This window comes from Trachemys scripta, chromosome 1 (genome assembly GCF_013100865.1).
Source record: "Trachemys scripta elegans isolate TJP31775 chromosome 1, CAS_Tse_1.0, whole genome shotgun sequence".
Lineage (NCBI taxonomy): Eukaryota > Metazoa > Chordata > Testudines > Emydidae > Trachemys > Trachemys scripta.
The window spans coordinates 73,464,810-73,488,640 of NC_048298.1; the positions used below are offsets into that span (position 1 = coordinate 73,464,810).

Below are 23,831 nucleotides of genomic sequence, written 5' to 3' on the forward strand. Positions count from 1 at the left end.
CTATCCTTGCAACAAAGCTCACTCCCAATTCTGTCCACATATCTATACAAGAGACACCATCATAGGATTAGCCTAGATTGCTAGTCACATAGGAAGTTGTTAGATCCATATCTACTGAATACAACTATAATACTTTAGGCATAGTTTATACTTAAATATTTACTAACATAGCTATAGTGGCAAAAAAAAAGCCCATTTTCCGGTATAGCTTGTTATGTTCAGGGAACTGGAATAAACTGTACCAGCAAAAGAACTCCTTAGCTGGATATAAAGTGACCATCAGTAAGTTTAGACTTGAAATTAGATGAAGATTTCTAACCATCAGAGGAGTGAAGTTCTGGAACAGCCTTCCAAGGGGAGCAGTGGGGGCAAAAGACATATCTGGCTTCAAGACTAAGCTTGATAAGTTTATGGAGGGGATGGTATGATGGGATAACCTAATTTTGGCAATTAATTGATCTTTGACAATAGCAGTAAATATGCCCAATGGCCTGTGATGGGATGTTAGAGGGGGTGGGATCTGAGTTACTACAGAGAATTCTTTCTTGGGTGTCTGGCTGGTGAGTCTTGCCCACATGCTCAGGGTTTAGCTGATTGCCATATTTGGAGTCGATAAGGAATTTTCCTCCAGGGCAGATTGGCAGAGGCCCTGGGGTTTTTTTGCCTTCCTCTGCAGTGTGGGGCAAGGGTCACTTGCTGGAGGATTCTCTGCACCTTGAAGTCTTTAAACCACAATTTGAGGACTTCAATAGCTCAGACATAGGTTAGGGGTTTGATACAGGAGTGGGTGGGTGAGATTCTGTGGCCTGCGTTGTGCAGGAGGTCAGACTAGATGATCATAATGGTCCCTTCTGACCTCAAAGTCTATGATTCTATGAACTATGTCTCAGCTAGCACTATTTGCTTGTTAATAGCTTTGCCAATATAGTTGTACTGACAAATCCTTTCTAGTAAAGATAAGTCCTCAATCACATTACTATTCTTCCTGCCAAAAGAAGCAGAAGGCTGCTATAACATTTGAGGTTTGCAAACATATTTAACTTCTGTAAATAATATTTAAGAAAGCATTGATGGTTTATATTTATGTCTTGGCACTATTTGAAATAATTCATTATTTTCCATTGATACTAATTAACTTAAAGTTCACCAAACCTAATTATGTTTGTTATTTCTATGAACTAATGTGTTGTGAGGTTAAACAGCTGTGTCACATTAATAGTCCCTGAGATGGTTACCATGTCAGCTTTTCCATAGACGAAAGCTTCTTCACTAGCATTTGACATTGCAGCTAAGCCTAGTGTCTCTCCTTTTGTTGTTACTGCTTTGCAATTCTGCATTCTCCAAACTTTGAGATAATATTGATATGTTATTTTTAATGCCCTTTTCCTCCTTTGTCGTTTTGGAGCACTTGGGACATAAGCAGAGTAATAAACAATTTACAAACTCTTAAAGTTCAAACAAATAATGTATCTAGTAGACAGGTCTGATACAGAGGAACAAGTGTGTCTCAGAGATAAATGGGGAGACAATCATAGGCACCGGCAGCCCCCTTTCAGCTCCCCACCCCCAACCCAGTGCCTCCTGTTTGCTGGTAGGCCCACGGATCAGCGCCTCCCCCTCCCTTCCCATGCCTCCTGGCCACCACAATCACCTGTTTTGGTGTGCAGGAGGCTGGGAGGGAGGAGGAGGAACAAGGATGTGGTGTGCTCAGGGGAGGAGGTGAACTGGACGAGGAGGGGTGGAGCAGGGGTAGGAAGAGGCGGAGCAGGGATGGGGCCTTGGAGAAAGGGGTGGAGTGGGGGTGGGGCCTGGGACAGAGCTGGGGGTCATGTACCCCAGGCACTTTGGAAAGTTGGAGCCTGTGAAGACAATTGTGGTCAGACTAGAAAATAATCTGAGATGAAAAGAGAGATGAAAAGCCATGCAAATGGAATCAGAATGAGCAACTGGATAAATTAGAATATTTATTTTAATTTAATTGATTTAATTTAATTTATTTTAATTGAGTGAAACTAGTGGAGCAAAAATGTTTTTCTTCCATTATGTTATTCAGTTTCTTCATTCTTTTACTTTTATGAGACTTTAATATAATATACTGATATTTATTGTATATGTGTATAAATATATATAGTGATAGACCCAGACCAGTTGGGTACAGCAGAGTAGTCAAAGGCAGATATATTGGCCACTGGATAAGCAGTTTTCGGTTCCCTGACTGACCAGATCACCTGACTCCAATTAACCTGCAAAGAGTCAGGTGAGGCCATTAAGCTAATGTGAACACCTGACTCTAATTAAGGTCCCTCTGATACTGTAAAAGGGCTCACTGTGGTCAGTCCAGAGAAAGCCAAGGAGCCAGAGGAGAGGAAATACTGCTGAAGGGTTGGGTAATGAAAATACCCTCAAGCCACTGGAGAGGGAGCCCTAAGGTAAGGGTGAAGAAGGCGTTAAGAGAGAGAAGCGGGAGAGCTGTGGGGAAGTTGCCCAGGGAGGTGTAGCAGCTCTGGCAATGAAATGTCGGCTGCCAACAGCTGCTGCCACTAGGGTCCCTGGTTCAGAACCTGGAGTAGAGGGCGGGCCAGGGTTCCCCCCAACCCGCCACTACAGAACCACCTCTTGGGAGGGGAAGACAGGCCCCTGTCAGGACAGGAGGCTAAATTGTTCTTGAATAAGCCTGTAGGGACAACAGAGACTGTGGGAGTTCTCTCACCAACCTCCTTGCTGGCTTATGATGAAAAGGGCTCAGTAGACTGTAACCCTGGCCCTAGAGAGAGAAGGGCTACATGGAGGGCTGTAGTGAGCCTCTGAGGCTAGCATAAACCACCTGGAAGTGCGGGACCCAGAGGGACAAGGTCAGAGCTCTGCCACAATACATACATACATATAAAGGAGTAGAACTTACAGTAGATTCAATCAGCATTCTCATTAGTAGTCTGTTCTTTTGATAAGATGTCATGAAAGGTCTTGAATATCTTTTATTGAAAGATGTGGAAAGCATGAATGAGTATGCTCTTATATCTTTTCTATGTGTACTTAGCTGATTAAGAGATTGCATTTACTGTGATTGTAAATTTTGAATGCTTTCCTATGTCATGCCTGGGTCTTGTATAGTGCAGATTATAATGATATTATAGGCTGTAAGAAGCACACTTCATTCATGTAATCTATTTGAAGAACTATGAATGATTCTAGTGACACCATATGACAAGAAGGTCCATTTCTAGGGTCTTTATTTTCCAAGTTTAGATTGCCTTGCAAAAGTTTCTTTACTATTGTATGATTCTCCCTACATAGTGCTTGTGGATTACTGGACTTTTTGGTGATGGTGGTGGTTGTTTCTATTACAGTAGTGTCAAGAGGCCCAAAAGACATCAAATCCCATTGTGTACAAAAAGAGAAACTGACAGTTCTTGCCCCTCAAAAGCTGAACTGGTCTAATTTAAATGACCTTAGTTAAATCAGCACAACTTTGTGTGTGTACTTGTATACTGGTTTAGAAATGGTTATATCTGTATATCTTGTGCCTATAAATGTACAGAAACAAGCTAAGTCAATGTAAGCCAGGTTTAAACACAAACAGTGGTTTAACAAAAATTGGTTTTAAAAAATCATACGTTTATTTACATTTCTCTGTAGATGAAGACTAAATAAACAAAACAAGACAAAACAAAATGGGCAGGACAGGTTTAGAAAGATGAACTGAGAATTTAGAAAGGTGTTTTGATTCTGCAGCTGCGACTTTAGAAAGAGATTGCATGAGATTTTTCATTTAAAAAAAGCTTCAAGCCCGGAAGGTTTTAGAGAAAACCTTGAAAATGAGAAGCAAGTGTAGTGCAATGTCTCAGGAAGCAGAAGGCAAATTAAAAACTGCCCAAAGAACCAAAATTAGCTAATTAGTTTAAAAAGTGGGAGGTGTTTTATTTTTTTTTTTTAATCTCATGATTCTTGGTGACCTTGACTCATGTGTTTTGAAAGCTTGAGACTGGCAATACCAAAATAGTTTATTTTTGTCTATACCCCAAAAGTCTGTTTAATCCAATGTTTTTCTTCTAAGTCAGTATTCTGTATGAGCAGCATTAAAATCGATCAGTAAATGTTTTGATTCATTTTAGTTTCATATCTTGTCATATGACTAGATTTTAGTCAGGAGCAATATTACCTACAGAGCAAACTATTTATTCACAGTAAACATGCAGCAGATGGTACATGGGGATTGGTGAATTTTAAAAAGTTTAGCGGTTCTGCTGGGATACATGTATTAAATACCTGAAACCTTGGTTGCTTATCAAAAAGCTTATTCACACTTGTCAAGGTTCCTCAAATGACCTTTTGGCCAATTGAACCTTTTCTTTATTTCACTTGTCCCCCAGGCTTTTAGCTCAATATACCCTAACATAAGTAGTCCCTGATATTCCATATTTTCCCCCAACTAGGTTCAGGACCCCCCATAAATCATCTTGTAAGGGCCAAGTCACTTTGGCCCTACACATGTTCCTCACACATTTCCCTCATTCCCTTTGATACTCTGCCGCTTAATACTTCCTTTTCTTTTGACTTATCCACACCAAAATTTTTGATTGTGCTGTAACTCTGGCTATCTGACTACCAAGTAACTAACACAATGGTAAATTCTAGTGCTGGACACTCAAATGTTTGTAATTACTAAAAGAGACACTCATAAACAGCCCTGGCGGAGTTTACCCTAGAGATCTGTGTAGGGTACACCACAATCAGGAACCAGTATGTGTCTCTAGGGATGAATGTTTGTGACATGTATCAGACATAATTTACGATTTCATGTTAGTTCACTGGGGTCAATTGACTATCAGTTAGCTTGAGTTACAACATGCAAAACAAAGTCATACAATGCAAACAACAAAAACTCATGTATAGATACTCTGTTTCATGCTAAAGCTGCAGGACCTACATGAAAACATTATCTAGCTACACTTGAAAATGGAATAAAAAGTCATTTCGGAGACAGTCCTGTTTGTCTGTTTATATTTTTCTTACTACTTCATAGGGTCTAATTAGCAAAATCTTACTTCCTTTTGTTCAACAAAAACAGATATAATTTCTTCAGAAACAAAAACTGGAAATTCTAGAAAGCGTGTATATATAAGCACATAACAAATGACTCCACTCATTAATTGACATGTTATATATTTTCCATATTTAATCATTCTCAGGAAATGTATTATGCCAATAGATGGATTATGGTTGGAAAGAATGGTTTACATTTAAATGGAATGCTAATCAAGTGTATTTCTTATATTTTCATTTTTAAAAGCTTGGGAGTAGAGAATGGAACATTAAGTTGTTTTTGCTCACTTGGGCTTCCTGCATTGAGAGGCTGCATTTAGTTGAAATAAGTGTCTTCCTCTTTTTATTTTCTTAATTTGACCGGCATATATGTGACATTAAGTAGCTTGTGCAATATGAAACTTCTGGTTTAATGATGCCACTTTCCAAAAATGACCTTTAAACTGTATCCTTGAAAAAGACGGGTGGATTTGTAGCTTCAAACTTAAGAATCTTGAGATCTTTTTCTGAACTGTCTGGAAACATCAGTAAATTATAATTGCTAAGAACCTGATTTTGATCCCAATGAAATCAGTAATAAAACTCCAGATTTCACAGTAATTAAAGTGTTAAATAAGATTGGTCCCAAGACTGATCCTGAGGAACCCCACTCATAGCCTTCCTCCAGCCTGAAAGTTCACCTTTCAGAATGTCCCTGTTGTAGTCTCCCCTTTAACAAGTTCCTCATCCACCTTTCAATTCTCATATTAATCCCCATCTTCTCCAATTTAATGAGTAATTTCCCATGTAGAACTGTATCAAATGCCTTACTGAAATCCAGGTAGATTAGATGTACTGAATTTTCTTTGTCTAAAAAAATTAGTTATCTTCTCAAAGAAAGAGATCAGGTTGGTCTGGCATGATCTGCCTTTTGTAAAACCATGTTGTATTTTATTACATTTACCATTCACCTCTATGTCCTTATCAGGGGGTAGCTGTGTTAGTCAGTATCTACAAAAATAACAAAGAGTCTGGTGGCACCTTCAAGACTAACAGATTTCTTTGAGCATAAGCTTTCGTGGGTAAAAACCTCACTTCTTCAGATGCATAGAGTGAAAGTTACAGATGCAGGCATTATATACTGACACATAGAGAGCAGGGAGTTACTTCGCAAGTGGAGAACCAGTGTTGACAGGGCCAATTCAATCAGGGTGGATGTAGTCCACTCCCAATAATAGATGAGGAGGTGTCAATTCCAGGAGAGGAAAAGCTGCTTCTGTAATGAGCCAGCCACTCCCAGTCCCTATTCAAGCCCAGATTAATGGTGTTAAATTTGCAAATGAATTTTAGTTCTGCTGTTTCTCTTTGAAGTCTGTTTCTGAAGTTTTTTTGTTCAATGATAGTGACTTTTAAATCTGTAATAGAATGACCAGGGAGATTGAAGTGTTCACTTACTGGCTTATGTATGTTACCATTCCTGATGTCCGATTTGTGTCCATTTATTCTTTTGCGGAGGGACTGTCCGGTTTGACCAATGTACATGGCAGTCCCTGCTCTCCATGTGTCAGTATATAATGCCTGCATCTGTAACTTTCACTCTGTGCATCTGAAGAGGTGAGGTTTTTACCCACGAAAGCTTATGCCCAAATAAATCTGTTAGTCTTTAAGGTGCCACCAGACTCCTTGTTGTTTTTCTATGTCCTTAGTTACTTTCCCTTTCAAAATTTATTCCAGTTGAGGTCAAATTAGCAGGCCTATAGTTTCCTGGATCACTTCCCCCCCCCCCCCCCCCCCCCCATTAAAACTAAGAACTATATTAGCAGTTCTCCAGTCATAGGTACGACTCCTGAGTTTACAGATTCAATAAAAATCCTTGCTATTGTGACCATTCATTTAATATAATCCATGCCTCCTGATTTAGTCCTATTAAATTGTTTGAGTTTGACTTCTACCTTGGATGTGGTAATTTCTATATCCTCGTTGCCATTAGCCACCCTGCCACTACCCCTAAGCTCTTCGTTAGTCTCATTAAAACCTGAGGCAAAGTATTGTTTAGGTGTTAGACCACACTTATACTATCTTTAATCTCCACCCCATCCTCAATGCTTAGTGGTCACACTTCTTTTCTTTTTATTCATATGGCTATAGAGGCTTTTATTACTAGTTTTAATTCCCTTTCCAAGGTCCAACTCTGCTTGTTTTTTGTCAGGTCTGACTTTATTCCTGCACTTTCTGACCTCCAAGAGGTAACTTTCCTTGCTGATCCTTTCCTTATAGGCTTTCTGCTTTCTCTTAATAACCTGTTTGAGATGCTTGATCATCCAGTTTGGTCTGCTACCCTTCCCTACAATTTTTTTTCCTTGCTTGGGATGCAGGCGTCAGATAGCTTCTGAAACTTTCACTTAAAGTAATTCCAAGCGTCCTCCACATTCAGATCCTTGAGTTCTTCAGTACAGTCCATGTCCCTAACTAATTCCCTTAATTTTTTAAAGTTAGCTCTTTTGAGTTCTTGTTGCAAATCTATTTTTGTTTGTTCTTCCATTTAGTTTAAACTGAATTAGCTCATGATGACTTGAACCAAGGTTGTCCTCTAAAACCAATTCTTCTATGAGGTCCTCACTACTCCCAATACCAAATCTAAAATGGCATCCCCTCTTGTTGGTTCAGCAACTATTTGGTGAAGAAATTTGTCATCTATCACATCCGAGAAAATCTGGTCCCTACTATGATTAGTAACACTTGACCTCCAATCTATATCTGGGAAGTTAGTTTCCCATAATCACACAATTCCATTAAAGAGCTCTTGATCCATATCCAGAGTGAATTCTGGTGGTCTGTAGCACACCCCAACCATTATATCAGGGGTATCTCTGGTAGCTTTCTTTCCCAAAGTGATTTTGGCCCAAACAGATTCTGTCTTATCCATTCCATTACTTCTAATTTCTTTACAGTCTACCTCATCATTAATATATAAGCCTACTCTACCACCTTTGCCTTTATTTCCGTCTTTCCTGAACAGCACATACCCTTCAATACCTTTACTGCAGTCATGACTATTATTCCACCATGTGTCTATTATCCCTATAATAGCTGGTTTCACTTCCTGCACTGATAGTTCTAGTTCCTCCATTTTGTTACCCAGGCTCCTTGCATTTGTACAAACATGTTGATTGTTGCTGTTTGGCTTTGCCCACATTCCTTGCCCGATTGGGTAGTTATTTTACTGCCAGTATTGCCTATCTGACTGGTATCAGCACTATCCTTCCTCTTAATGTGCATTCTCCTACCTTCAGCTGTTCCTTTCACATTCCTGCATCTTTTCTTACTTGATTTTCCTCCCTCTCAATGTTAAAATCAGGCATGGAAATTACATGAGCATCTCACAACCATATCCCCTGAGGTCCTATTTTAAAACTCTTTAAATAAGTTGTGCCAACCTCCATCCCAGAACTCTATTTCTCTCCCTACGCAGATGGAGTCCATCCCACAAGAACTTTCCACTGGCAATTAATGTGTCACAGTGGTCAAACATCTCAAAGCCCTCCTTATAGCACCTGCCTGAGCCATCTGTTGATCATCGTGATCTTGTCTCCCCTTCATTCTCCTCCTCTAGGGACAGGCAGAATCCCATTGAAGATCACCTGAGCCTTCATTTTCTTAAGCATCTTTCCCAGCCTGGCACAGTCTCCCTTGATACATTCCAGTGAGAATCTGGCTGTGTCATTTGTTCTCACATGAAGGACAATAAGTGGATTCTTTTCTGCTCTCATTAGGATCCTCTTTAGCCAGATCCCATATCTTAGCTCCCAGCAGACAGCACAACCCTTCTGTTCTCCAAACCAGCTCTAGTGTCAGACCTGTCCCCTTCGAGGCAGGGGATCCCCAATCACATATACCTGCCTTTTCTTGGTGATTCTCCATCCTTCCTTCTGTTATTTCTGGTTGCACGTCCTCTTATCTTTTATTCACCCTTTCAATCTTCTGCAAGTCATCCTTTATCCTCCTGGGGCTTTGAGCTCTGGGTATCTCCATTGGTTCTTCTTCTCTTCTTACAGGACTAGCTGCTCTTCTTTTCTTCTTTGCCCTCCCTCCTTCAGTTACAGCCTGCTATACCCCTTCTTCATTTTCCAACTCAGGAAACCTGTTCATGAACTGTATTTCTCCTTCACTATCTGGTCTTTTCCTCTGCCTCATTCTCATAATCACATGCTTCCACTGACTGTTTCCTCATCCAGCAGCCTCCCCTTGGAGTTCTTCAGGCCAGCTTTCACCTGCAAGTCTAGACTTGTCCCTTCAACCTCCGCCTGCCTTTGCTCTATCATCTGCTTGAATCCCCTTTGAAACTCAGGGTATGTCTACACTATGAAATTAGGTCGAATTAATAGAAGCCGGTTTTATAGAAATTGGTTGTATACAGCCGATTGTGTGTGTCCCCACATAAAATGCTCTAAATGCTCTAGTCCACAGTACCGAGGCTAGCGTTGACTTCCGGAGCATTGCACTATGGGTAGCTATCCCACAGTTCCCGCAGTCTCCGCCGCCCATTGGAATTCTGGGTTGAGATCCCAATGCCTGGATGATGCAAAACAGTGTCGCGGGAGGTTCTGGGTACATGTCGTCAGGCCCCTCCCCCTCCGTCAGAGCAATGGCAGACAATAGATACCACGGCAAACATGGAGCCCGCTCAGCTCACCGTCACCATATGTCATCTGGGGGCCGGCAGACGTGGGACTGCATTGCTACACAGCAGAAGCTAACTGCCTTTTGGCGGTAGAAGGTGCAGCATGACTAGTAGCCTTCATCAGCGATCTGGGTGCTGGCAGCTGTGGGGCTGGCAGCCGTAGGGCTGCATTGCACCAGCCCCTTGCCTTTTGCCTTTTGGCAGTAGATGGTGTATTACGACTGGTAACCGTCCTATTACAAGTTGGATCATCGCACATTAGCAGAGTCTTCCCTGAGCAGCAGATCGTGCAATAGGCCTGAAGGCCATCGTAGTACACTAACTGCCAAGCGCCCAGTATTTGCTGCCAAGCACTCAGAAGATGCCGAGGGCTATCAGTCATGCTGCACCGTCGTCTTAAGATGTAAAAAATACATTTGTTCTGTATTCATTTGCTTCCCCCTTCCTCCGTCAAATCAACGGCCTGCTAAACCTATGGTTTTCAGTTTAATCTTTGGGGGGACCATTCTGTGTGACAGTTGTTTGTGTTTCTCCCTGATGCACAGCCACCTTTCTTGATTTTAATTCCCTGTACCTGTACGTCATGTCGTCACTCGGCCCGCCCTCCCTCCCTCCTTCCCCTGGTCCGTCAGATACTAGTTTCGCACCTTTTTTTCAGACCAGGCGCCATAGCTAGCACTGGGATCATGGAGCCCGCTCAGATCACCGCGGCAATTATGAGCACTATGAACACCACGTGCATTGTCCTGGAGTATATGCAGAGCCAGGATATGCCAAGGCAAAACCCGGACCAGCTGAGGAGGCGATTGCAGTGCGGTGAAGAGAGTGATGAGGAAATTGACATGGACATAGACCTCTCACAAGGCACAGGCCCCAGCAATGTGGAAATAATGGTGTTACTGGGACAGGTTCATGGCGTGGAACGCCGATTCTGGGCCCAGGAAACAAGCACAGACTGATGGGACCGCATCCTGCTGCAGGTGTGGGACGATTCCCAGTGGCTGCGAAACTTTCGCATGCGTAAGGGCACTTTCATGGAACTTTGTGACTTGCTTTCCCCTGCCCTGAAGCACCAGAATACCAGGATGAGAGCAGCCCTCACAGTTGAGAAGCGAGTGGCGATAGCCCTGTGGAAGCTTGCAACACCAGACAGCTCTACCAGTCAGTCGGGAATCAATTTGGAGTGGGCAAATCTACTGTGGGGGCTGCTGTGATCCAAGTTGCCAGGGCAATGAAAGACCTTGTGATATCAAGGGTAGTGACTCTGGGCAACGTGCAGGCAATAGTGGATGGTTTTGCTGAGATGGGATTCCCAAACTGTGGTGGGGCCATAGACGGAACCCATATCCCTATCTTGGCACCGGAGCACCAAGCCACCGAGTACATAAACTGCAAGGGGTACTTTTCAATGCTGCTGCAAGCCCTGGTGGATCACAAGGGACGTTTCACCAACATCAACGTGGGATGGCCAGGAAAGGTACATGATGCTCGCGTCTTCAGGCACTCTGGTCTGTTTCAAAAGCTGGAGGAAGGGACTTTCTTCCCGGACCAGAAAGTAACCGTTGGGGATGTTGAAATGCCTATCGTGATCCTTGGGGACCCAGCCTACCCCTTAATGCCATGGCTCATGAAGCCGTACACAGGCAGCCTGGACAGGAGTCAGGACCTGTTCAACTATAGGCTGAGCAAGTGCCGAATAGTGGTGGAATGTGCATTTGGAAGTTTAAAAGCGCGCTGGTGCAGCTTACTGACTCGCTCAGACCTCAGTGAAAAGAATATCCCCATTGTTATTGCTGCTTGCTGTGCGCTCCACAATATCTGTGAGAGTAAGGGGGAGACATTTATGGCGGAGTGGGAGGTTGAGGCAAGTCGCCTGGCCGCTGATTACGCGCAACCAGACACCAGGGCGGTTAGAGGAGCACAGCAGGGCGCGGTGCGCATCAGAGAAGCTTTGAAAACGAGTTTTGTGACTGGCCAGGCTACGGTGTGAAACTTCTGTTTGTTTCTTCTTGATGAATCCTCCGCCCCCCCCACCTGGTTCACTCTACTTCCCTGTAAACCAACCACCCTCACCCTCCCCTCCCCACTTCGAGCTCTGCTTGCAGAGGCAATAAAGTCATTGTTATTTCACATTCATGCATTCTTTATTAATTCCTCAAACAAGTAGGGGGATAATTGCCAAGGTAGCCTGGGATGGGTGGGGGAGGAGGGATGGAGAAGGACACACTGCATTTTAAAACTTTAACTCTTATTGAAGGCCAGCCTTCTGATACTTAGGCAATCATCTGGGGTGGAGTGACTGGGTGGCCAGAGGCCCCCGCCACCGTGTTCTTGGGCATCTGGGTGAGGAGGCTATGGAACTTGGGGAGGAGGGCTGTTGGTTACACAGGGGCTGTAGCGGTGGTCTCTGCTCCTGCTGCCTTTCCTGCAGCTCACCCATACGCTGGAGCATATCAGTTTGATGCTCCAGCAGATGGAGCATTGACTCTTGCCTTCTGTCTGCAAGCTGACGCCACCTATCATCTTCAGCCCGCCACTTGCTCTTTTCATCCCGCCATTCAGCCCGCCACCTCTCCTCTCGTTCATATTGTGCTTTTCTCATGTCTGACATTGACTGCCTCCACACATTCTGCTGTGCTCTATCAGCGTGGGAGGACATCTGGAGCTCCGTGAACATATCGTCCCGCGTCCTCCGTTTTCTCTTTCTAATGTTCACTAGCCTCTGCGAAGGAGAAACATTTGCAGCTGGTGGAGGAGAAGGGAGAGGTGGTTAAAAAAGACACATTTTAGAGAACAATGGGTACACTCTTTCATTACAAGGTCGCATTTTTCCTCTGCCTGCCTGTTTGGTATGAGAGATCACTCATGCAGTGCCAGGCAACAGATTTCGGCTTGCAGCCAGCCATGGTAATCCACAGTCTTTTGGCTTTTTTAACCTTCTTAACATGTGGGAATGGTTTCAAACAGCAGCGCATTTCCCATAGTCAAGGATGAATTGGGTTGGCCATTTAAAATGGGTTTTCAATGTAAAAGGAGGGGCTGTGGTTTCCAGGTTAACATGCAGCACAAACCCAAGTAAACCACCCCGCCCCACACACACACGATTCTCTGGGATGATCACTTCACCCCTCCCCCCACTGCGTGGTTAACAGCGGGGAACATTTCTGTTCAGAAGAGCAGGAACGGGCACCTCTGAATGTCCCCTTAATAAAATCACCCCATTTCAACCAGGTGACCGTGAATGATATCACTCTCCTGAGGATAACAAAGAGAGATAAGGAATGGATGTTGTCTGCATGCCAGCAAACACCGGGACCATACGCTGCCATGCTTTGTTATGCAATGATTCCAGACTACGTGCTACTGGCCTGGCATGATAAAGTGTCCTACCATGGCGGACGGGATAAGGCAGCCCTCCCCAGAAACCTTTTGCAAAGGCTTTGGGAGTACATGAAGGAGAGCTTTCTGGAGATGTCCCTGGAGGATTTCCGCTCCATCCCCATACACATTAACAGACGTTTCCAGTAGCTGTACTGGCCACGATTGCCAGGGCAAATTAATCATTAATCATTAAACACGCTTGCTTTTAAACCATGTGTAATATTTACAAAGGTACACTCACCAGAGGTCTCCTGTGTGCCCTCAGGGTCTTGGGTGAGTTCGGGGGTTACTGGTTCCAGGTCCAGGGTGACAAACATATCCTGACTGTTGGGGAAACCGGTTTCTCCGCTTCCTTGCTGCTGTGAGCTACCTACATTACCTCCATCCTCATCTTCCTCATTCCCCTAACCCTCTTCCCTGTGTGTTTCTCCATTGATGGAGTCATAGCACACGGTTGGGGTAGTGGTGGCTGCACCCCCTAGAATGGCATGCAGCTCCGCGTAGAAGCGGCAAGTTTGCGGCTCTGCCCCGGACCTTCCATTTGCTTCTCTGGCTTTGTGGTAGGCTTGCCGTAGCTCCTTAATTTTCACGCGACACTGCTGTGTGTCCCTGTTATGGTCTCGGTCCTTCATGGAATTGGAGACCTTTTCTAATACTTTGCCATTTCTTTTACTGCTACGGAGTTCAGCTAGCACTGATTCATCTCCCCATATGATGAGCAGATCCCGTACCTCCCGTTCGGTCCATGCTGGAGCTCTTTGGCGATCCTGGGACTCCATCACGGTTACCTGTGCTGATGAGCTCTGCGTGGTCACCTGTGCTCTCCACGCTGAGCAAACAGGAAATGAAATTCAAACGTTCGCATGTCTTTTCCTGTCTATCTGGTCATTGCATCTGAGTTGAGAGTGCTGTCCAGAGTGGTCACAATGAAGCACTGTGGGATAGCTCCCGGAGGCCAATAACGTCGAATTCCGTCCACACTACCCCAATTCTGACCCGCAAAGGCCGATTTTATCGCTAATCCCCTCGTCGAAGGTGGTGTAAAGAAACCGGTTTAAAGGGCCCTTTAAGTCGAAAGAAAGGGCTTCGTCGTGTGAACGTGTCCAGGCTTAATTCGTTTTAACGCTGCTAAAGTCGACCTAAACCCGTAGTGTAGACCAGGCCTCTGCCATAGTTTACACCTGCATCTCCAAGACTTGGAGGTTTAGCAGGTGGCACTTCATACAATGTTCTTTTCAAGTACCCATTCTAGGATCATGTACATGCTGCAGCTTCAACATCTGGTCATCTTTATTGTCTCTTCCATTTCTTGGGTCACTACTACTGCTACCTCTGTATCTGTCGTAGCCTTCCAGCCTAAACTCCTGTCACGGAAAAAGAAACCAAACAAAAGCCAAAAAGAAAACATCCAAAAATCCAAAACAAAAACAAAACACCACACACTCCTTCCCCACACCCCCTTTCAAACTCCCCTGTTCACAGCTCTATTTGCTGGCTCCTGTGTTGCTGGCTAACCGTTTGTCTGTCTTTATAGGCCCCCCTAATTAGGGAAGCTGTGCCTGCTAATTAGGGCTCTCCTTCTCTCACACTGCACTGCCCCCTATAAGCCTTCACAAACTGAACAAAGGGAAAAAAACCCCCATACAAAACAGAAAAAAACACACAGATCATCCACAAAAAGATCCCTCATTGCCCCTAAAGACCAGTCTCCTCCCTTCTCCTCCAACAGAACTCCCACTCAAACTCCCCAGCTTACAGATCTATTTGCTGACTCCTGTGCAGTTGCACCTGTTGCCTGAGGCCCAGCTTTGTAAAGCACTTGGTGCGGTCCAGATTAAATCAACAAGATGAAATTCAATAAAGACAAGTGTATAATACTGCACTTAAGAAGGAAAAATCAAATGCATGAACATAAAATGGGAAATAACTAGTGAGGCAGTAGCACTGCAGAAAAGGATCTGCAGGTATAGTGGATCACAAGTTGAATATGAGCCATTATTATGATGCAGTTGTGAAAAGCAAGAATTCTGGCACATATTAATAGGAGTGTCCTATATGACACAGGAGGCAATTATTCCCCTATACTTGGCTCTGCTGAGGCATTAGATATAATATAGACTCCAGTTTTGGACACCACACTTTAGGAAGGATGTGGACAGGTTGGAGAGAATCTAGAGGAGACCAACAAAAATGATAAAAGGTTTAGAAAACCTGACTTTTGAGAAAAAGTTAAAATGGGAATGTTTTGTCTTGATAAAAGAAGACTGAAGGGGGACCTTCTGCATTCTCCAAACTTTGAGATAATATTAATATGTTATTTTTAATGCCCTTTTCCGCCTTTGTCGTTTTGGAGCACTTGGGACATAAGCAGAGTAATAAACAATTTACAAACTCTTAAAGTTCAAACAAATAATGCATTTAGTAGACAGGTCTGATACAGAGACAAGAGGAACAAGTGTGTCTCAGAGATAAATGGGGAGACAATCATAGGCACCAGCAGCCCACTTTCAGCTCCCCACCCCCAACCCAGTGCCTCCTGTCTGCTGGTAGGCCCACGGATCAGCACCTCCCCCTCCCTTCCCGTGCCTCCTGGCCACCACAATCAGCTGTTTTGTGGTGTGCAGGAGGCTGGGAGGGAGGGGGAGGAGCAAGGATGTGCTGTGCTCAGTGGAGCGGGCGGAACTGGTCATGGAGCAGGGGTAGGAAGAGGCGGAGCAGGGATGGGGCCTTGGAGAAAGGGGTGGGGTGGGGGTGGGGCCTGGGACAGAGCTGGGGGTCATGTACCCCAGACACTTTGAAAAGTTGGAGCCTGTGAAGACAATTGTGGTCAGAGTAGAAAATAATCTGAGATGAAAAGAGAGATGAAAAGCCATGCAAATGGAATCAGAATGAGCGACAGGATAAATTAGAATATTTATTTTAATTGAGTGAAACTAGTGGAGCAAAAAATGTTTTTCTTCCATTATGTTATTCAGTTTCTTCATTCTTTTACTTTTATGAGACTTTAATATAATATACTGATATTTATTGTGTATGTGTATAAATATATATAGTGATAGACACAGGCCAGTTGGGTACAGCAGAGTAGTCAAAGGCAGATATATTGGCCACTGGATCAGCAGTTTTCGGTTCCCTGACTGACCAGAGCGGGGACTGCTCCAGGCTAGGATGATCACCTGACTCCAATTAACCTGCAAAGAGTCAGGTGAGGCCGTTAAGCTAATGTGAACACCTGACTCTAATTAAGGTCCCTCTGATACTGTAAAAGGGCTCACTGTGGTCAGACCAGAGAAAGCCAAGGCGCCAGAGAAGAGGAAATACTGCTGAAGGGCTGGATAATGAAGATACCCTCAAGCCACTGGAGAGGGAGCCCTAAGGTAAGGGTGAAGAAGGCGTTAAGAGAGAGAAGCAGGAGAGCTGTGGGGGATGATTAAAAAAAGACTGAAGGGGGACCCGATAAGTCTTTAAATAGGTCAAGAGCTGTTATAAAGATGACTGTGATCACCTGTTCTCTATGTATACTGATCATAGGACAAGAAGTAAAAGACTTAAACTGAAGCAAGGTGACTTATTTCAGATTCCAGCAAAAAATAAATAATAAGTCTCCAGAAGACAGATATCACAGTAACTTGCTTTGTATTCCACATCTGAAATGAAACAAAATGGGAATTGCCTCTATTGAAAGATGCAGAAATAATGAGAACATTTCCTTTCAAGTATCTAGATAAGCATCATAATTTGCAAGATATAATGCGCTGAATTCAACCCCAGTGTAACTCCATTGACCTAACTGGAGATGCATTAGGGATAAATTGAGTGCTAAAATCCAAATAAAAGCCCAAGTCAATATTCAGCACTGCAAGCACTGTGAGAACTAGTACTGCGTCACTTCCAGATCTGAGTAACCTCAGACTTGCACTTGTTTGTTTGAGATCACTATCTGATCCTATGGGTTGACTGCTAGAATAAAAATGTTATATTATTATGTCAAAAGTTGGGCATATTGAATGTTGTATTGCCTTCTAGATTTTAAATCTTGGGCTATAAAATTTGAATTCTATGTATGCTATTGAAGCTGATCTTCTGTAGTAGATTGAGATTGGGATAAAAGAAGAGTGCTTCTTAATCTTAGCCCAAAAATCAAACCACATCCCAACTCAAATATTTTGAGGTGCAAAATAGTTAACTTTTTTCTTCATTATTTTCCAATTTTGCCTGCTACCACTCCCTGCAGCCACCAGATGCAAAATTAGAGAAATTTCACATAGATGTTCTTTCGATATTTCTACCCCAAATAGAAGGAAGACAGTAAGTTCAGAGTTAGTATGCACACTTCAGAATTGTTTATCTGAATCAAAACACTAAACCATTTGATGTTCACCCATCATTAGTCAATCTACACATTGGACCTGTTAATAGTGATTATACAGGAAAAAAATTACAAATGAAATTAGAAACCGAGATTTCCAACTCCCTAGGCAAATTCCACCTCACCTCACTGAAAAAACAGTGACAATTCTTGAAATTGATATAAGTTCACATACCAATTTAAATACTAACACAGAGATCTAATTGCTTTCATATGGTTAACTAAGTTAAGAATTCAGTAAATACTAACCAATAGTCTTGATTAATGGTTGTAATTGATGTTGAATGCTATAATAATTCCAGTTATCTGATACACTATATTAACATTAAGTTGGAGAACAGTAGTTTGAAGTATTTTTTGCAAATCTCTGAATGTTCATTGCATTGGAATGAATATCACATGGTATAGGTTTGGCCATATCTGAGTTTACAAGCTCAATTTGCTTCAAGTACTCTAATAACATGCTTGGTAAAGTGTATTTTTACAGTTTGTCTAGCTCCTGTAGACCAGCTAGTCTATTATTCTACTGTCAAACTACATTTAAAGTCTTTTGTGCTTCAGCTTCTTTTACTTCCTGGTAAATTCCTGCTGAGCATGAGAGACTGATTTTCCCTGGGAAAGGACTACTAAGCAGTGGGAAAACAAGAAAATATTCTGTGACAGGCGAATTATGTATATTTTTGTTTAATTTAACAGTTGGGTAGAGCCTATCACCAAGACAAACCCTTCCTGAAACTTTGTTTTCACACCTAATCCATTCCTCCCAGTTACTACCTGTGACCCAGTTCTCATGCTTCAATGTATTTCTAGAGTTCCTTCACACCCCTTCCAAATAATAGTGTTTTGTGTCTTCACTAAGGGCCCAATCCAACCTCTTTGACTTGAGTGGAAACTGGAACAAAGCCTAAATTTCTCATACTCTACTTCCTTCCCATCCTAACCACACCCATCCTGAAGGCTGACACACATAGCTAGGGTGACAAGATGTTCCGATTTTAAAGGGACAGTCCTGATATTTGGGGCTTTTTCTCATGTAGGCGCCTGTCCTGATTTTTCACACATGCTATCTGGTCACCCTACACTTAGCTGTGAGATTGACACATTCAATATAATATCAATATATTTAATGTTACTTCTGATTGGTTTATTGCTATATTTGGTGCAAAAATTAAGCCAGACCTTATACAGAGTACACATTATCTTGAGTGGAAATAATTAATGCTTTTATTCTAGAAGGGGATCTAGAAAGCTACAAATGCAAGATGGGTATAATGGGGCAAATCCAGATTATCATAATTTAAAGAGTCATCAGTACTCATGATAAACCTTCAAAACGTTCAATTTGAAGAGCTTTCTGACATCAAGGCACTCATTTTCAGAAATTTCTTCCCATGTTTTAATTTCTGGGGAGACTTTCTTGAAAATAAAAGTTTGTTATTCAAAGTCTGCTCCTGCCCGCTTTCATTTGCTGCTTCCTAATCCTGTCTTCGTGACAACACAATTTGCTTGTTGAGAAGTTGTTAAAATGTTACAAACCTAGAATGATTTCAGGTGAGGGATAACTAACAGGAAAATATCAATTATTAACAAAAATCCTATTCCAAGCACAGAATGTAAGATGCCTATAGATCAGTAGGTACATTTCTTCCAAATAATATTTTTCATGTTTTCCTCCATAAAGTACCATTGGTTCTATAAAGCTGATTATCTTTACAGTCCATATACTCTTTTTATTATTCACATCAGAGACTATATGCAATAAACTTGATGAATTTTGAGGAAGAACCAAATAATTTACAGAACAAGGTATGGGTTTAATTTACCTGGACATATGAAATGCTTTTGATTTCATGATGCACAAGAGACTAATTTGCAAGTAGGAATTTCAGGGGTGAGCTACTTCACAGGATAAAAAAAATGGCTTGTCTTTTATATTGAAATTAGAGAGTACTGTGCTTATAAAATCAATTTGGGACTAAGGAAAATGACTAATGGAGTGCCAAGGAAGATTGGTGTTAGGTAGGGATGGGTGAATTCATTTTGTCTAGTTTTGAACCCATGTGAAAATCTTGGGCTTGAAATGTTAGCTCAAGTTTGAATTATTGGCTTTGTGGTCCTCTAAGGAAATCCTGTGATAAAAGGAGCAGAGATATAAAAAGCTGGTGTGTGTGTGCAAGTGACTATGGTGAAAAACAAAAGAGAGGGGACACCGTAAAATAATAGTAATGATGTACAGAGACTGCAAAACAGGAGTCAGAGATAAGAGGAAAAAATTCTGGTGAAAACAGTATTCATGATGAAAGGACTCAATTTTCTCCTAAATCAAAGTTGAAGCTAGCTTCCCATTATATGCCTGACTTGAACCCCCATCCTAGCTTTCCTGGAATCTGAATTAGCCTGCCTGAAATTCCAGATACATGATCTTAGGCCATGGTATTTCTTTTTGGACAGACTTGTGAAAGCATTTGGGTGATGGATTTAGTCGGAAATTCAGATAGTGTTCACGTTCCTAAATTTATTTAATCTTATCGTTATTGTCTCCAAGATGGCTTGATCAAATGTGTTGGGCTTGGCAAGGAGCATGGGTTTTTGGAAGGGAATTACTGAAAGACTCAGAACTGTTTTCACATGCACAGTGAAGTCCTTCCGGCTTAGCGCATAAACTAGTTTGTGCATTACAATCTTTTTGTTAAACCGGAAACATCGAATGAAAGGTTTTCAAACCTTGAGCTTCATGACATTCTTCCACTCCTTATACTGGGGCTAATTTTACATCTAACTTGTATGGAGCACTGGCTACAGCTATGTCTTAGATTGTGTCTATATTTCTACAATGTTGTCTTTTCTGTAATTCATGACATACAGAAAGGTGAAACTTTCTGTATGAAATATTTTAGGTCTGGTTTCTGCACAGTCCCCTATGTGGCTCCCAGCTACTATAGATTTTGATGATTGTCATCTTCTTTTTTTTAAGGAGCAGAGACACAAGGACTCGGATGTTCCATGCCACATGCTGTGCTGCCCTGAATCGTCTGTGAATCTTAACATGCTGGCCCACAGCTATTGTCAAATGGATTTGGTCTTTCTTAGGCAAGATGCTAAAACAACTATCTAAGCTGGTGTGAAATGCAAGAACTTGAGGGCACTAACTTGTGCTACAAAATGATGGCTATTGAAGGAGTTCAGGCAGGGGTTATGCATGGAGAGCATAGCTAGTACAAAGAACAGTTGCCTTTGTGATTAGCTACATATAATCACAGCAGGTACAATACATTTTGCCTCTATTTGCAAGGGGAAATAGACAACTATGTGGAGGGTCCAACTGTTCAATATAAACCGAGCACCAGATCATCTCCCCGTCACCTTCTAATTTCAAATTTCCTACATTTCTGTAAAACTGTTTTCCTTATTTATGTTGATTTAAGAAAGCCAAGAAGACACATTGGAGAAATAAACAACATACTTCCACATTTTGGTGGTAACATTGCTTTTTTCAGCTGTTATTTTTTTGGGGGGGAAGGGGAAAAGGAGGTTAGGCATGTCTCAGACTCAAAGTATGAACAAAAGGTGGTTGTTTCAATCTGATATGTTGTGTTTAATTTGCCTAGTATGTTATCAGAAAACAGCTTTAAATCTTAATGTCCTTAGGCTTTTTGTCCCCTATCAAAATCCTCCTCTCTTGGCCCTGTAGGCTGTCCCTTATTCCTTCCTCGGGACCTGAGCCCGCTGATATAACTTCATACTCCCTAGCCACCTTAACTTCCCCATCTATCAGATTTCAAGGAATCATTTTGTGGCTCAATGACTATACTAACTCCCCTCATTCTTCCATTACCCAATGAATTCTTTCGACAGCTTCTTATTGTGAATAGTTGAGGTTTTGGTTTGGTGGCTGAACTGAAAAATTGGGCTGGGGGGGAGGATCTTGGGTTTACCTGAAAATGAAACTTTTTCTCACCAAAATGAAAAAACAAAATAATTGGTTCAGATAAGAACATAAGAACAGCCACACTGCATCAGATCAATGGCTCATCCAGCCTGGTATCCTGTCCCCTTCCAGTGGCCAGTGCCAGATGCTTCACAGGGAATGAGCAGAACAGGGCAATTATCAAATGATCCATCCCTGGTTGTCCAGTCCCTGCTTCTGTCAGTCAAAGGCTTGGGATTGCATCCCTGACAATCTTGGTTAATAGCTGTTGATGGACCTATCTTCCAGGAAGTTATCTTGTTCTTTTTTTTGAACCCAGTTATAATTTTGCCTTTGCATTATTCCATGGTAACAAGATCTACAAGTTGACTGCGTATTGTGTGAAGAAGTACTTCCTCATGTTTGTCTGCTACCTATTAATTTCATTGGGTGACCCCTGGTTCTTGTGTTATGTGAAAGGTTAAATAACACTTCCTTTTCACTTTTAGGAGGCCTGTCCTGCAGTCATAAACCTTCCCTTCTTTCCAGCACAACACCCCAGCTGGCCTTTTTCAAACTGTTAGGCACTAGCTAAATTTGGAGGGTTAAAACCTCTTGTGAATGGCTACTATCCTAACACTGACCAGTTCAGACACACACATGAGATATTTGTAATTTCAGTGTATGACAATGTAAATTTTGTAATGAAAAGTTTGGGCTGGAAAGTAACTCTGTTTCTAAAAAAAACTCCAAAAAAACCCCTTTATATGAAGGGGGGAGAAACCACCCTCGATGCTTATGAATCAGCGTCCTAACAAATGAAGTACTAAATGGGGTATTAGTTGGTGTATGCAACAGACCACCATATAACACAACGAAACAGGTTGACTGGGTTCTTATGCACCTATCTGTAATTTTAGGGGGAAATAGCTGTGTAATTATGGGGGACTTCAAGCTGAGTGACATATGGGGGTAGTCTCATGAGGCCAGAATTAAAACACCCTTTGAATTTCTAAATATGATAAATGGCAATTTCCTAACTCAAAGTGTTGCATCGAACATGCATCCAACATCCAATATTAGACCTTGTCTTGACAATAAAGAGGAATTGATCACAGAACTAAAAATTAATGGTAGCTTAGGTACAAGTGATCATGACTTGATCACATTTATAATGAGCAAACAGAATAAAGTGCTGACCAGTGAGATATAGAAGAAATTGACACGGTAAGCAAGAGAAATCTATAGCCAGCAGAGTTTAACATAATAAGGAGGAGGGCTTTTAAAGCTTATTAGGGAAAAAAATAATCTTAACCATGGTATTAGTCCAATATTATCCATAATAATGCATAAAATGCAGAAGTGTTCAATAAATATTTGTTCTGTAGTTGGAGGGAAAAACAGATGATAGTTATATCATGATAACACTCTATTCTATTAGTATCTCAGGAGCATGTTAAACAGGAGTTACTAAAGTTAGATATTTTAAAATCAGCAGGTATGTATCACTTGCATTTAAGAGTTTTAAAATAACTGGCTGAGGTGCTACTAGACCATTAATTTTCAATAAGTCTGGGAACACTGGGGAAGTTCCAGAAGGTTGGAAGAAAGCTAATATTTTAAAAAGGGTAAACAATGACCCAAGTAATTATAGGCCCGTCAGTCTAGCATCAATCTCAGTAAAAATAATAAAGCAACTGGTATGGGACTTGATTAATAAAGAATTAAAGGATTGTAATATAATGAATGCCAGTCAACACAGGTTTATGAAAAATAGATCCTTTCAAACTACCTTGATTTTTTTTTTATAAGATTACAAGTTTGGCTGATAAATGTAATAGGGTTGACACAATATACTTAGACTTCTATAAAGCATTTGACATGGTACTTCATGACATTGTGATTAAAAAACTAGAACAATATAATATTAACATGGCACACATTAAATGGATTAAAAACTGGCTGAATGATAGGTCTCAAAATGTATTTGTAAATGGGGAATCATCATAGAACATGTGTTTTTTTTTCTAGAGGGTACCCACTGAGATTGGTTCTTGGCCCTACTCTATTTAACAATTTTATTAATGATCTGGAAGAAAACATAAAGTCAGCACTTATAAAATTTACAGATGAACCAAAAACTGGGTGAGTGGTAAATAATGAACAGGACACGTCACTGATACAGGGTGATCTGGATTGCTTGATAAGATGGGTGCAAGCAATAATATGCCTTTTAAAATGGCTAAATTGAAATGTATACATCAAGGAACAAAGAATGTAGGCCATACTCACAGGATGTGGGGTGGGCTCTATCCTGAGAAGGAGTAATTCTGAAAAAAGATTGGGGGTTGAGGTGGACAATCAGCTGAACATGAGCTCCCAATGTGATGCTGTGGTCCAAAGGGCTAATTCAGTCCTTGGATGCATATACGTGGGAATCTTGAGTAGGAGTAGAGAGATTATTTTACTGT

At 41.8% G+C, this 23,831-nt stretch overlaps 1 long non-coding RNA gene across 1 annotated transcript in view; it reads left to right on the forward strand.

The window, feature by feature from the left end:
- LOC117869095 overlaps nt 1-20,910 on the forward strand; it is a 59,146-nt gene extending 38,236 nt beyond the window's left edge. The window contains exon 3 of the long non-coding RNA XR_004643773.1: nt 20,428-20,910. This is a non-coding gene — a long non-coding RNA (uncharacterized LOC117869095). The remainder of the gene's footprint in view (nt 1-20,427) is intronic.
- The last annotated feature ends 2,921 nt before the right edge of the window (nt 20,911-23,831 follow it).